Raw genomic sequence first — 13,250 nt, 5'->3', positions numbered from 1 at the left:
TGAGATATGTCGTTGTCCAGTCGTGAGGCTACATATCTACATGTACTCTGAGATAAAGTACTCTCCGTTGAGAATTCGATGAGAGACCCGTGTCTCAATACTCACGTCTGATTGCTGGATCAGAGCTTCGTATAATTATGAGTTTACGATTTTAGCCCTTGTCGAAGATCCACCATCTACACTTTCTTTCTTCTCTTGTTGATGTAAATTATAGTTTATGATCTTAAATTCTGTTGAGCTTCGCTCCAGTTCTTCTCTTGAAGATAATTATGATCATCCTCCTTTGAGAAAAATTCCATGTTTATGTGTACTTCCTTCAAATAGTTGGTTCTCAACTATTAGTCTTGACACACGAATTTCATACTCCTTCCTCTTGGTCACACTTTAGGGCCATGACCATATGTGCATGAACACCTGACCCCCACTGACGTATTTATATACACTTATGTATCATCTCTTGATATATAGTTCCGTGAGGTCAAAAGCTTTTACGAATTTTTGGTGTGCACAATGAATGGAGGTAACAAATTTGATGAAGTCAAGAAAGGGAAGACGATCGAGTTTCACAAGAATCCTGTTTTCATAACTTGCTTTCATGTTGTTGATCATGAAAACAAACTACCAGTTCAGATGTCATCACAACTGGTAGGAAATCTTCTTCGATATTTTGAGGTCGTACGTGAACAACTCGGAATTGCAACAAGGAATCTTGATTTTCTGAAAAACGAACTGAAGAAAGCAACATATGAGCTTGTCCATATTCAATCTCTGGTTGCTGACCGGGTTTAGTGTTCTTCAAATCATGTTCTCTAAGAGATATTAATACCTAGTAAATCTTCTATTTTCTTGTTTTGTTTATAAGAATAACTAGAGTTTGGAATAGCCATTATTGTGACTACACATAGCTATGTCCAACGTTTTCATCTTCATGTTTTTAGATTTATTGGTTTAAATTCTAAAATTGTTTGGAAGATGATTTTTGCAGTATTAATCTTTATGGTTTTATATATTTCAATTTGTTATGGGATATGTGTGTTTGCGTCAGTGAACTGTGATTGTCCCATACCTTGTCAAAATTTAAGTCATTTATATGTCGATATGCATGGGTTGATAAAATAAGGAATGAATTTTTGACAAATACAAAAGTTAAGCCTATTATGTCAATTATTGATGGAAGATAGGTTAAAATCTTTTGTTTACAAGGATTATGTCTATTGTATGTCATTGTGTAAATGGTGATGGAAAATAGAATGAATCCTTGCTTATTCCACAGTATTTGGTCGGCCTCCGGTCTACAATTTTTGTGCATATACTGTGTTTTTCCATAAAGTGTCTTATGTTGAGCACAATCGACTGAGTTATTCACAACTTAGTTTTTGCTTCGTGAGGTATTTTATGTCGAGCATGATCAACTAAATTAATTATCCTCTTTTGGTTATTTAGTTGTTGCTCCGTAAGTTTTCTTATGTCGAGCATGACCAATTAAATTGATTACTTTTTGTGGTTAATTTGGTTGTGTATTACGATTAGATTAATTATGGGTTCTCTTGTGATTAATCTAATTGATTATTTTTTGAGTCTCCATAAGTTCACTTATGTTGAGCATTTCCGATTAAATTAATCATGGGTTCTCTTGTGGTTAATTTAATTGAGTATTTTGGATTCAAATTCATACTTGTATGTGATTTGTTATGTCCAAAGAAATCCTTCTTTTCTTTTGAAATTAAGGTCGCTCTTGTTGTTCTTTCGGGAATGACATATTATGGGGGAGAGTTCTTAATTGAACTTGTGCTTAATTGCCAAATCATTGTGGAGAGTGCGGCTGTAGAATATTATAGGGGTTATCTTGTATCTTTACAAACTCCTTGATGAATGAATTTATCTTCGGCTTTATGATTGCATCCAAATTAAATGATATATGCTTTCTTTTGGTCATGAAATGTCTCTTTTGGAAATTTCGTTAGGATCCCGTTTTCGTACCTTTGCCAATTTTAATGACAAAAAGGGGGAGAATTAATATGTAGTTCACACTACAAATACATATGGTTTTCGGATCATTATGTAAGGGGGAGTGGTTTCCATGTGAGATGGAGTATTGACTAAGGGGGAGTGATACATATCACCATAGTATTGTTGTCGCAGTTGTGACACAATTGAACTTTGATGCTATAATGATACTATGACACTGTATAACAATGATTGAGAACTCTTGTTTTCTCGTTGTTATAGCTACGGATTTTCAATAACGATGATGCTGAACTTACAACCTTTGGGATCATTGGAGTACTTGGAAGTGACGAAGATTTCGAGTAATGTTGAAGATTAGGCATGTGGAATAGGAGCTACAAAAGTTAATTCATTTATTTTTTGTATTCCATATGTATTGATAGTTTTGTCACTAAAATTGACAAAGGGAGAGATTGTTAGAGCATTGCTCGGTCGAAATCGCATGCGTTGCTATCTCAAGCATGTTTGTCAATGTTAGTGATCAAAGCTGTAAGTCTTGATTTCTAGTCTACTATAGCTAAGTCTCGGACTAGGATAGGAAGTGTAGTTGAGCTCAAGAAATCCATGGAAATCATCATACAAGACGAAGGACTACTCAAGGAACTGGTGGAACTTCATCGACTAAAAGGTATGTGGAGACTTGAACTTATCCATCACTCAAAAGTCTATCTACTCTATCTCCTATCTTGAGACAAAATTCGTTTTGCTATATAGACTTTGATTATACACATTTGCTATTTCGAGACGAGTTTATCTCGCCTATCTATTTCTCGAAATATGTGTTGGTAATCTTTTGCTTTGGCCGAGTTCATCTTTACCTAGTGACGAAAGTCATGATACTTTTCAATCACTTTGAAAATTGCTTACTTTGATGAAAAACAGTTTATGAATAACAACTATATAATAACGTCCTTTAAGAATGTTTCAATGATTGAAATGAGAGTTTAGATTATATAACCAATGTTGGATATAAGCATTGTGTGGCAACACATATATGTATATGTCCTTATTCCTTGAACCGAAGTTTGAGAACTTTGTTGATCAAGAGAACCGGAACAAGAGTCGTGAACTCAGTCCGCGAACTGGCGGAAGTTCTCGACCCGAGAAAATCTGCTGGAGTTTGAGAACTCCTTCCGGGAACTTAAGTCCGCGAACTAAGTCTGCGAACTTAAGTTGGTTATATCTAAAGACGATTGTTTGTGAACTTATTTATATTAACTAAGGAATGTTAAATGCAAACCGTGGCTATAAAGTTCATGAACCGATTCGAGTGAATCAAATCGTTTTTGCTTCGATTGTGTCTTGTGTAGTTACATAAGATTTCCTTGAAATTGAATAACTATCTAACTCGTTCATTTGAGTCATTTGAACTAGTTATTGTAGTTGCAGAAAATCCTACAATACACCCCTCGTATGATTTTATCGTTGATCAGTCTATTTTTAGGTTTACACTCTTAATTTTATTGATTAATTTCTGAATATTCTTACAAGGAAAATAAAGAAATCAAGAATGATCTCTGCTCTCAACTTTCTCTCTCTTATTTTCTTATCTCTCACTCAAAAAAGATCTCACTCTCCTTTACAATTTGAATGACTATTTATAAGGGAAATACATAATGGATGACAGTTAATCTATCATTTATTTTCGGATATGGTTTGCGACATTCTCGCAACCTTACAAATTTTGAATTCGCAAGCTTTCTTATTTTCGCAAGACTATCACATCTTTCCCATGATATTTGCTGACGTTGTTTTCTGAAACTGTTCTGCGACGCTATTGTGCAATTCCATTGATAATTTCGCTGAGACACAATTGTTGCGAGAATCTGATCCTACATCTTGCTTCTTCTAAAATCTTCTCTGCAAAGTAGAGAATGATTTGAGAAATGTCGCAACTCTTTATCTTTTCATATTCCACATTTATCACACGTACTCTCTCTCTCTTCCACTTATTTCTTGACACGTCTTCTGTAACCGCTACTTTTCAACCGCTCACGTCTCTTCGTCTTAATGGTGTTTATTTCTTCGAGAAGTAAATTTTCTTTATATACTCTTCTCCCTCCCTCTTTCCATTTTTCTTTTTACTTTCTCTTCTATTTTTATTCTCTTATCTCTGCAACTTTGTCATTCTTCTGCAAATTCTGCTGCTGTAATTTTTTCTTCCTTCAATTATTTTACTTTCCATACATTCCCATATCCTTTATTCAATCATGGATCCAAGTGGTCATAGATATGAGAAGAATCTTCAAGATGTCCAAAAAGATCTTGCTAATAAAGGTCTTACACTCTCCCTCATTCCTGATGTGAATGCCAAATCAATTCTTTCTGTCAAGCTTTTCTCCAGTCAAAATTGTGATGATCAATCAATCATAATTTCGCTAGGTCAAATTCTCGCAGGTCTCCCTCTTCCTCTTTATAACCCAGACATTCCTTTATTTTATGAAATTCTCGCTCATCCGGGATTTTCGCGAGCCATTATCCAACTAAGTGGGTATTGTATTCGTCTAATGCTAGAGTTCGCTAATCGTGGTGCTGGTAGAGGATCTCTTTACTCCAGCGAACTTAGGGATCCAAAATTCGCAAACCTAGAATAGTTGCTGAGAAGTATACAGTGGCGAATTTCTTTGAAAATTACGAACTTATCTCCATGAAGAAAGAGAATACTCGCTGGGGTATTCGATTAAGAAGAAAAGATAACATTGATGAAAAAATTCTTATGCAAGATATTGACTGGCATTCTGGTAAAAACACAACTCCTCGCCAATCCAAAGATGACAAATGGTGGTGTTTCCTTTAATGCTAAAGGGTCCTTACATTGCTGGATCAAACGTTCTTCCTGCGAATCTCGCTGCATATCAACCTTGGGTTTTCTCCTGGCCCGAAAGGAGAAAGAGGTATACTTCTCCCCTTTAACTCATTTTATACTTATTGATTTTTACTATTAGTTCGCTAACTCTTGCGATATTCCGCAGATCCAAAAACTAAAAGATAGTTATAACAGGACTGGGAAATCTAGTACTCTGTTAGCTCTTCGCTCATACAGATGAGGTAAGAAATTTTCTCTTATGACTTTAAATAGTACTTCATTCCATGCTCCATTTCTTACTTCTATCTGTGCGAAGATTATTGCTGAAGTAGAAGAATCTGCTGATGCTGCGAAGATTGGTGATAAAGGTAAAGGTGCTCTTCGCAGAGAAAATCAACTGGTCCTCCTCCAAAGAAAAGAAAAGTTCGTTCTTCTTCTCCTTCAAATGTTCTTCCTAACGAAATTCTGAAAGTGACAAGGATGATGAGGATAATGATGATCTCGCTGGAACTGAAATTCTCCACCGAATCTTCTATGGCTAAGCTTTCTGGCCTCTTTTCTGATTCTCTACAAGGAATGGGAGATAGCCATTCGCAAATACCTGCAAAGCTCTCGCTACCCTTTGTGATGTCCCTTTACTAGATGGTGATAGCTCTCTTCGCGGAGTTTCTAGATCAGTGACTCCCGACTTCTTGCATTCTCTCAATAGTTGGTATACTTTTATCTTTTTACTTCTTCATTGTTATAACTCAAAATCTCTTTCTATATTAATATTTTTTATTTTTTTCGCAGGCTGGAAAAGCTTCTTTTGCGGTTGCCTCAGATCTAGAGAGAAGACGCGAAATCTTGAAAAGAAGAATCTTCAATTTCGCAAAAGAATGAAGAATTGGAAGTTGAAGTTAAAGGTCTTCGCGAGAAGAATAGACAATTAGAAATTGATTCTTCCTCTTATAAGAACAAAATTTCTAGTCTTCAACAAGCTAATAATCAGCTTTACGGTATATTACTTTTCTCTTTCTCTTTATTCATTCATTGTTGTTTTATCTTATTTAAATGATCCTTTTTGCAGACATTTATGGTCTTTCTGATGAAGCTACCCTTCTTCGTTCATTTCCTAATGCCTTGGATAATGATACCCTTCTTGAACGTCTTAACAATTCCTTAAATAGCTTTCTCAAATGATAGAATTTCATCTCTTTCTCTAAATGAACTTAGATCACAATTTCGCCTCTTAGAAATTGATCATAGATCCAGTTTAGGCTTAGCAACAGATTTAAACGTCTCCTTATTGATTCCAAGAGAAAACCAATGAGTTGAGAACCAAGATTAGCGGTCTCATAGATGATAAGATCGTATCTCTGATCAAGGTGCCAAGGCTGGCGAAATTCCAAGAGGCTCTCCTTGAAGTTCAACTTGAGCGAGATGAAGCTAACCGCAAGAATATTGAACTCTGCGAAAGGGAAAATCAAATTCGTTCTCGTCTTCTCATAAGTAGTGAGGAGAATTTGTCTGGGCTGCGAAAATTTTAGATGATGCTAGAAAAGATTTAGGCGTAAATGTTAGTCTCCAAGTTGAACATACAGCCTTGATTAGAGACATGATTTCTGACAGAGAAGGTTGCTAATTGCTCTTCTTTACTAATCTTTTGCTTCTTATGATTTTCATCAAGTTAATAATTGGTTGTCTTTTGTTCGCAGATTCTGAAAATAGATATCGTGAAAAGATTGAAGAACTTGAAGCTGAAAAGGAGGAACTCGCAAAGAATCTTTCTTCTCGCAACGACAAGTATTCTAGATTGAAGAATCAAATCAAAATCACCATTGAAATTTTAAGAATGATGCTATGCATTTTCGCAATCAAACCATCCAGATGGTTTGTGATGATCATAATATCCCACATTCTGATTACCCTTGTCTTTTAGAGAAATCCCACAGAATACTCCCATTTGATTATCTCTGATAGTGAAGCTGACGATGAAGAATCTGATAGTGATGGAAGTTCTGATGGTGATGAGGATTCTGACGCAGATGAAGAAGGAAATAAGTCTGATGAAGATAATGAAGGATTAACCAAGAAATAGTCTTTATTTCTTCTTTGATTCTTTGTAGCACTTGTATATTTATTTCTTCTTTCTGTATATTTGTGTTTTTTCATTTTGCCTGCGTAAATTAAAACAATTCTTCTTTGCAATACAGTTAATCAATATAATCATTAATTCTTGAATTTTTGAGTAAATCTCTCATATGGAGACAAATAACATTTTCTAATTTCATACATTCCCATACTTGCCTCTGTTATTTGAATCCAAATGAGATTTCATAAACTTTTCTTATTGTATAATTTCGCAAGTTTTGCGAAGTGAATTTTGTTTCTTTTCAAAATCTCATTCCTGTGTGGTCTTATTTTGCCTTCCTAATTAAAGGTCTTATTATGCCACCTCTTGTCATTGCGACAAAATCGCAGGACGTCCTTGCACTTTCATGCAATAACCCATTGATCTTGCCTTAACTTTTTTTCTGTATTATGGCCTCTTCAGGAATATTGCGACAATATGACAGGCCTAAATATTCTTGCGAAAATAAAGCCCCATGACATTGCCGTCTTGCGATGAAATCGCAGGACGTCTTCGCACTTTCATGCGAAAACCCATTGATCTCTTATCTTTTTCTTTTGTATTATTGCCTCTTCAGGATGTTGCACAAATATGACAAGCCTTAATTATCCTTGCGAAATAAGCCTCATGACATTTGCGTCTTAAGACACTTATCAGCTCCCTAATGGAGGGTGCCGCCCTTATCTTCCCCCTGGTTGCCCCTTCAAGGAGGCGTACTTCTACCATACAAGGTTAGCTCCTCCCATCCAGTCTTAACAACAACCAGTTGTTTTCGCAGCCTCTTATCCCTTTTACCTATAGGGCTTATGGTTACGAGACTGCACCCTAAGTGGGGTTTTCTTCGGGCCGAGTGCAGTATAAGCCAAGACTTGTCAAGAATGGCAAGGACGCTTCAAACGCCCTCGCACTCTTGACTCAACCGTGTACCTCGGCGCCTTGATCAGATCTGCACTCCTTGGGAGAGTCCTTATTACCTTAGTCGCCCAACCTAAGTCATATGCTTAAGTTGAGAATCCAAGGTGCCTCTCCCGGATGGGCTTTATTGACCCCAAATCTCCATGACTCAGGTTCCGGTGGCGGTGTAGCCTTTCCCTGAGTCATGCAATAGGTACCCCCTAATATGACGTACTTTAGGTCTTACATTTGCCTCTTGCGAAATTTTATTCGCGAACTAGGGTGTACGCCATAAAGGTTCGCCTCTTTCTCTTTTGTCATTCTTTTCTGATTATTTTCTGTAAAATTCATTATCTCTGCGAGAGTCTCGCAATTCATAATATTGTATCTGAATTTCGCAATCTCAATTTTGTTGTTCAATCAAATGTATTTTTGAGAATTTTACTTATTGCGAGATTATCGCAACAACTTAATCATTCATACATTTCTTGTTTTATTACTTTTGCCCTCCTCTGCTTCTTTATGATTTTCTGCTACTGCTTCCTTGGTAATGGTATGTTCATCCTTTTTACCCTGAGCTAGCATTGATTTTGTAACATCTCTTCTCCTTTCTTTTCGATTGTATCCACCATCAACTTCTCACTTCTTTGTACATCCTTGATTTTGTGTCGCCAGTTTTCCTTCTTGTTTGCTCTTCCTTCGCAAGATTCTATCTCAGTTTCGTAACATTTCTTTCCTTCAACCCAATCTCCCTTTATGATTCCTACACCATTGGGGTGAGGGCATTGATGGAAAGTTGAAGCTACACCAGAATCCCATGTAGCCAAGGTCGACCAATTAATGCATTGTAGGGTGATTCTACATCAACACACAGAATGAGATTTCTGAAGATATTCCCTTCAATGGAATTTGCATAGTAACCTCCCCTTTAGGCTTGTTTGCAGTACCATTAAAACCATATATCTTATATGTTGATGGTATAAGATCATCATCTCTTCCACCCATGGTTTTATAAGTATGATAAAATAAGATGTTCACAGAGCTTCCAGTATCGACTAGGATTCTATTGATTGCCCATGAATCTTCAGCTTCATCATCCTCATCTTTTTGGTTTTGGATTAATCTCTAATTTTATTACCAATGGATTGTCATGCATCTCTTCTCCTTCGGGAACTTCTTCTGCGGTAAAGAAATTATTGTTTCTGCCATTCCTCTATTGCGAAATTTTCGCAATATTCATAATTTTTTCCATTATTATCTCTTGCGAACACTCTTAAAACATTATCATGAAATCTTCAATTGTCTTATATGAATGTACGATAGAGTGACAGAATAGATTTTTTTGCTTTTGCACCAACTTCTATGAAGAATGTTTCTTTCTTTTTCATTGTATTCACTTTGTGATGTTCTGGTGGTGGTGGTAATGGTTGAGGTTGTGGATGCCCTACCAGAAAGTCGTTTAATTTCCTTGATCTATCATTCTCAAAATAATCTCTTTATATTTCTGCAATCGTTTGTGGTATGTCCATGAAAATGATGATAAGAACAAAATTCATGACTTCTGTGATTTGGAGGTGGTTCCGTTCCCATGTTCCACGGTGTTGGTATATTTTCCATCAAGATTATAGCTTCCCATATCTTCTCCACACTTGCATTTAGAGGTGGCATCTTGATTTCTTCCCATACTACCTTATGACCTCCTTGTCCTCTTAAAGTTTGGTCTTTGACCTCCATAAGTTTCTTGCGGTTGATCGAGTCTTTGAATCTTGTTATTTCCTCCACGACTGTAGAAATTTCTTTCTCTTTCATACTCTTCTTGATCTCGACTTCCCATAGCTACCAACTTCTGCTGATTGTTACCTGTCACCTTTTCTTGTTGTACTTGCGAAGTATTCGCCACTGTATTTATTAGCTTGGGTAATAAGCTTGCATTCGCTGCTTGTGAGCTGGTATTCGCAACTGGATATGATTCCATTTCATTTTGTTTTCCTCAAAGCAATGTATTCTTCTTGAAGTTCTCGCAATTCAGTCATTGTAATGTATTCTTGACTCTGAAAATTTGGACATACAACAGGTTTGTTGCAAACATAGCATTGATAAATGATAATATGAGATATCTCTCATCTACACGGCCAGCCATTTCGCTACACATAGTTCTCCATCTTTTAGTCAAGTGTTTCAAACTTTCACCAATCCTTTGTTTTAATCCAAACACATCTTCTATACCAGGTCGTGAGGAATTATTACTTATATATGCTCCCAAGAATGTGGTCTGCAAATGATTGAAGGAGGTTATTGTGTTCTTTGGTACCTTCAAACCATTTTAACGCCTCTCCTGTTAAGCTGGATGCGAAATATTTGCACAATACCGCATCATGATTTTCCCATTGTAACATGCACCTCACATAAGCTTTAATGTGTTGAATTGCACAAGTTGTTCCATCGAAAATGCTGGTTAATGCGGGCAAATTGCATTTCGGTGGTATTCCTCCTAATTGTACTTCCCTTGTAAATGGAGTTTTCGCAGCTTCTTCTATTGCTTCATCCAATTGTCTTCTACCTACTTCTCCTCTGTTATTTAGCATTCCTCTCATTTCTTCTAATTCTTTCAAGATTTGTTATTTACTCCTGAATCTTGACCCATTGGTCTCTTTAATTTTGCTTCTCTTCTTCTGCGTTCACGTTATCTTCTCTTGCGAAATTTTGTATCTCTTCTTCATTATCCTCATCTCGTCTTCTTCTGCGATTCTCTTCCTCATCCTATCTTGAATTCGCAATGATGATGTCGTTCATTTTCCCCTCCATAATTTTGTTCATTTCTTATCAACTCAATTCGCTGTCTTTCAGCCATTCTCTTCACTCTATCATACTCCTCATTGAGATTATCATTATTAGTTTTGTATACGCCTTCTTTCTCGGTTGTCATGATTGTTCTGGCGAATTGTCTCCTGAAGCTCTTGCTTCCATTTCCGCTCTCAATTTTCACGTTCGCAGATTAAACGTGCTTGTTCAGCATTATGTCTTTCAATTTCTTCTTCAATTGTCTGTTGATTTCTTTGATTTTCTCTCACATGTAAAATTCTTCTTCCCTCCTCTTGATTTCCTTCGCCATCTTGGTTATTTTGTCTCTGAATTTGCCCGTTCTCTTGATTTCCTCAATTTTCCTATCATCAAAAGTTTCATTTTGTGGAATGTAACGATCATCAATTCTTTCTCTATTTTCGCGATATTCTTCATTAGGATTTGACATTTCTTCTGAATATTGTTTCCAACATTGATTGTAGGTGAATTTTGCCTCATTTCTCTTCTAGTTGATCTGGAATATGATTTTGTAATACTTCTCGATCTTCTATTCTGCAATCTGATATTCTCCATCCTTAATTCGTGATTTTGTCTTGTTAAATTTGCACGCTCTTCCGCCTCAGCTCTTCTTTCCTCATGTATTCTTCGTCTAAATGTTTCTAACGCTCCAATTTCTTCATCTCCATGAATTATTCCTTCATCTGCTTCTTGATTTCTCTCTTCCTGTCTGTAATTTCTATTTTGTTGCTCTTCTTCTATTTCTTCTGCTGAATTTGATCGCCAAGTGTGTACGCTCACTCTGTCATAATCTGTATTCCTCTCTTGAACTAGTGTTTGTTGAATTGGTGATTGAATTATATTTTCTCTATTATTTCTCCTTCTAGTAGATTCTCCCACTTCACTTCTTTCTCTTCCAGCAATTCTTTTGCTTCTTCTAATAGTAGTTGGTTGTTCGGATGTATTTCTTCTTCTAGCCATTTCTTCAATGCTAACAGTGTTTCAAGAAATTATGAAAAATTCTTAATCAACTACTTTAAATTATCACAAATCTCAATGTTAATCTTCGATTTTTTCTAGAATAGTCTTCAATCTTCAATCGTCCCTGTTTCTAGCGCCATTATGTAGTTGCAGGAAATCCTACAATACACCCCTCGTATGATTTTATCGTTGATCAGCCTATTTTTAGGTTTACACTCTTAATTTTATTGATTAATTTCTGAATATTCTTACAAGGAAAATAAAGAAATCAAGAATGATCTCTGCTCTCAACTTTCTCTCTCCTATTTTCTTATCTCTCACTCAAAAAAGATCTCACTCTCCTTTACAATTCGAATGACTATTTATAAGGGAAATACATAATGGATGAAAGCTAATCTATCCTTTATTTTCGGATATGGTTTGCGACATTCTCGCAACCTTACAAATGTTGACTTCGCACGCTTTCTTATTTTCGCAAGACTATCACATCTTTCCCATGATATTTGTTGACGTTGTTTTCTGAAACTGTTCTGTGACGCTATTGTGCAATTCTGTTGATAATTTCGCTGAGACATAATTGTTGCGAGAATCTGATCCTACAGTTATGGTGAAGAAGAATATGGTTGATATGAAAGTGCTCATATGGCTAACCATTTGGTTAACTATTGTTGAACCAACAAATGTACATGTTTGGGTACGGTTACACAAACCTAAAATCGTGCATTTCATTTGTGTGTAACAAGTTAAGTTTTCGATCCAACGGCTGAAAGATATTAGCTTGAATCTAATCAGGTTTTCATCTAACGGTGAATATTGAATGCTTTGTTACTAAGCTAACATTGATTGCAAACCCTGATTTGAAAAACTATATAAGGGAGAACTCTATCAACTGGGAAACCTAATCCCCACACCTCCTGTGTGATACTAGTTGTATTAGCTAGAGTCGATTCTCCTTTAACCTTAGGTTTCTTCTTAAAAACCACTTAAAGACTTCATTGGGATTGTGAAGCCAGACTGATACTACTTTCTCGTAGTTGTGTGATCTGATCTTGCATCTTCTATCATTTTGAGTATAATCGTAATGATTGACTTGATATTTATATCTCCGATAGGCAAGATAGAAAAGTAGTCACAAACATCTTCGTCTCATCGTTTGTGATTCCATAATATCTTCTTTCGCCGCGTCGATTAAGATTATTGTGAGGTGATTGGTAATACTAGGATGTTCTTCGGGAATATAAGTCTGGTTTATCAATTGGTTCATGTTCACCTTGATTTATCAAAAGACGGAATAAAACTTGTAGTTATTTCTGTGGGAGACATATTTATCTATTCCTGTAGACTTCTCTGTGTGATACATATTTGTTTATTAAAGTCTTCGACTTTGGGTCGTAGAAACTCTTAGTTGTGGGTAAGATCATCTAATGGAATCAAGTGCATAGTATCCTGATGGGATCAGAGACGTAGGAGCATAACTATACCTTGGATCAGTGTGAGATTGATTGGGGTTCAACTACAGTCCAGGCCGAAGTTAGTTTGTAGTAGGTTACTGTCTGTAGCATCTTAATACAGTGTGTGTTCAATATGGACTAGGTCCCGGGTTTTTCTGCATTTGCGGTTTCCTCGTTAACAAAATTCTGGTGTCTGTGT

The sequence above is a fragment of the Papaver somniferum genome, chromosome 10, assembly GCF_003573695.1.
Source record: "Papaver somniferum cultivar HN1 chromosome 10, ASM357369v1, whole genome shotgun sequence".
Taxonomy (NCBI): domain Eukaryota; kingdom Viridiplantae; phylum Streptophyta; class Magnoliopsida; order Ranunculales; family Papaveraceae; genus Papaver; species Papaver somniferum.
The sequence above is the reverse complement of the archived record's forward strand: the minus strand, read 5'-3'. Positions refer to the sequence as shown.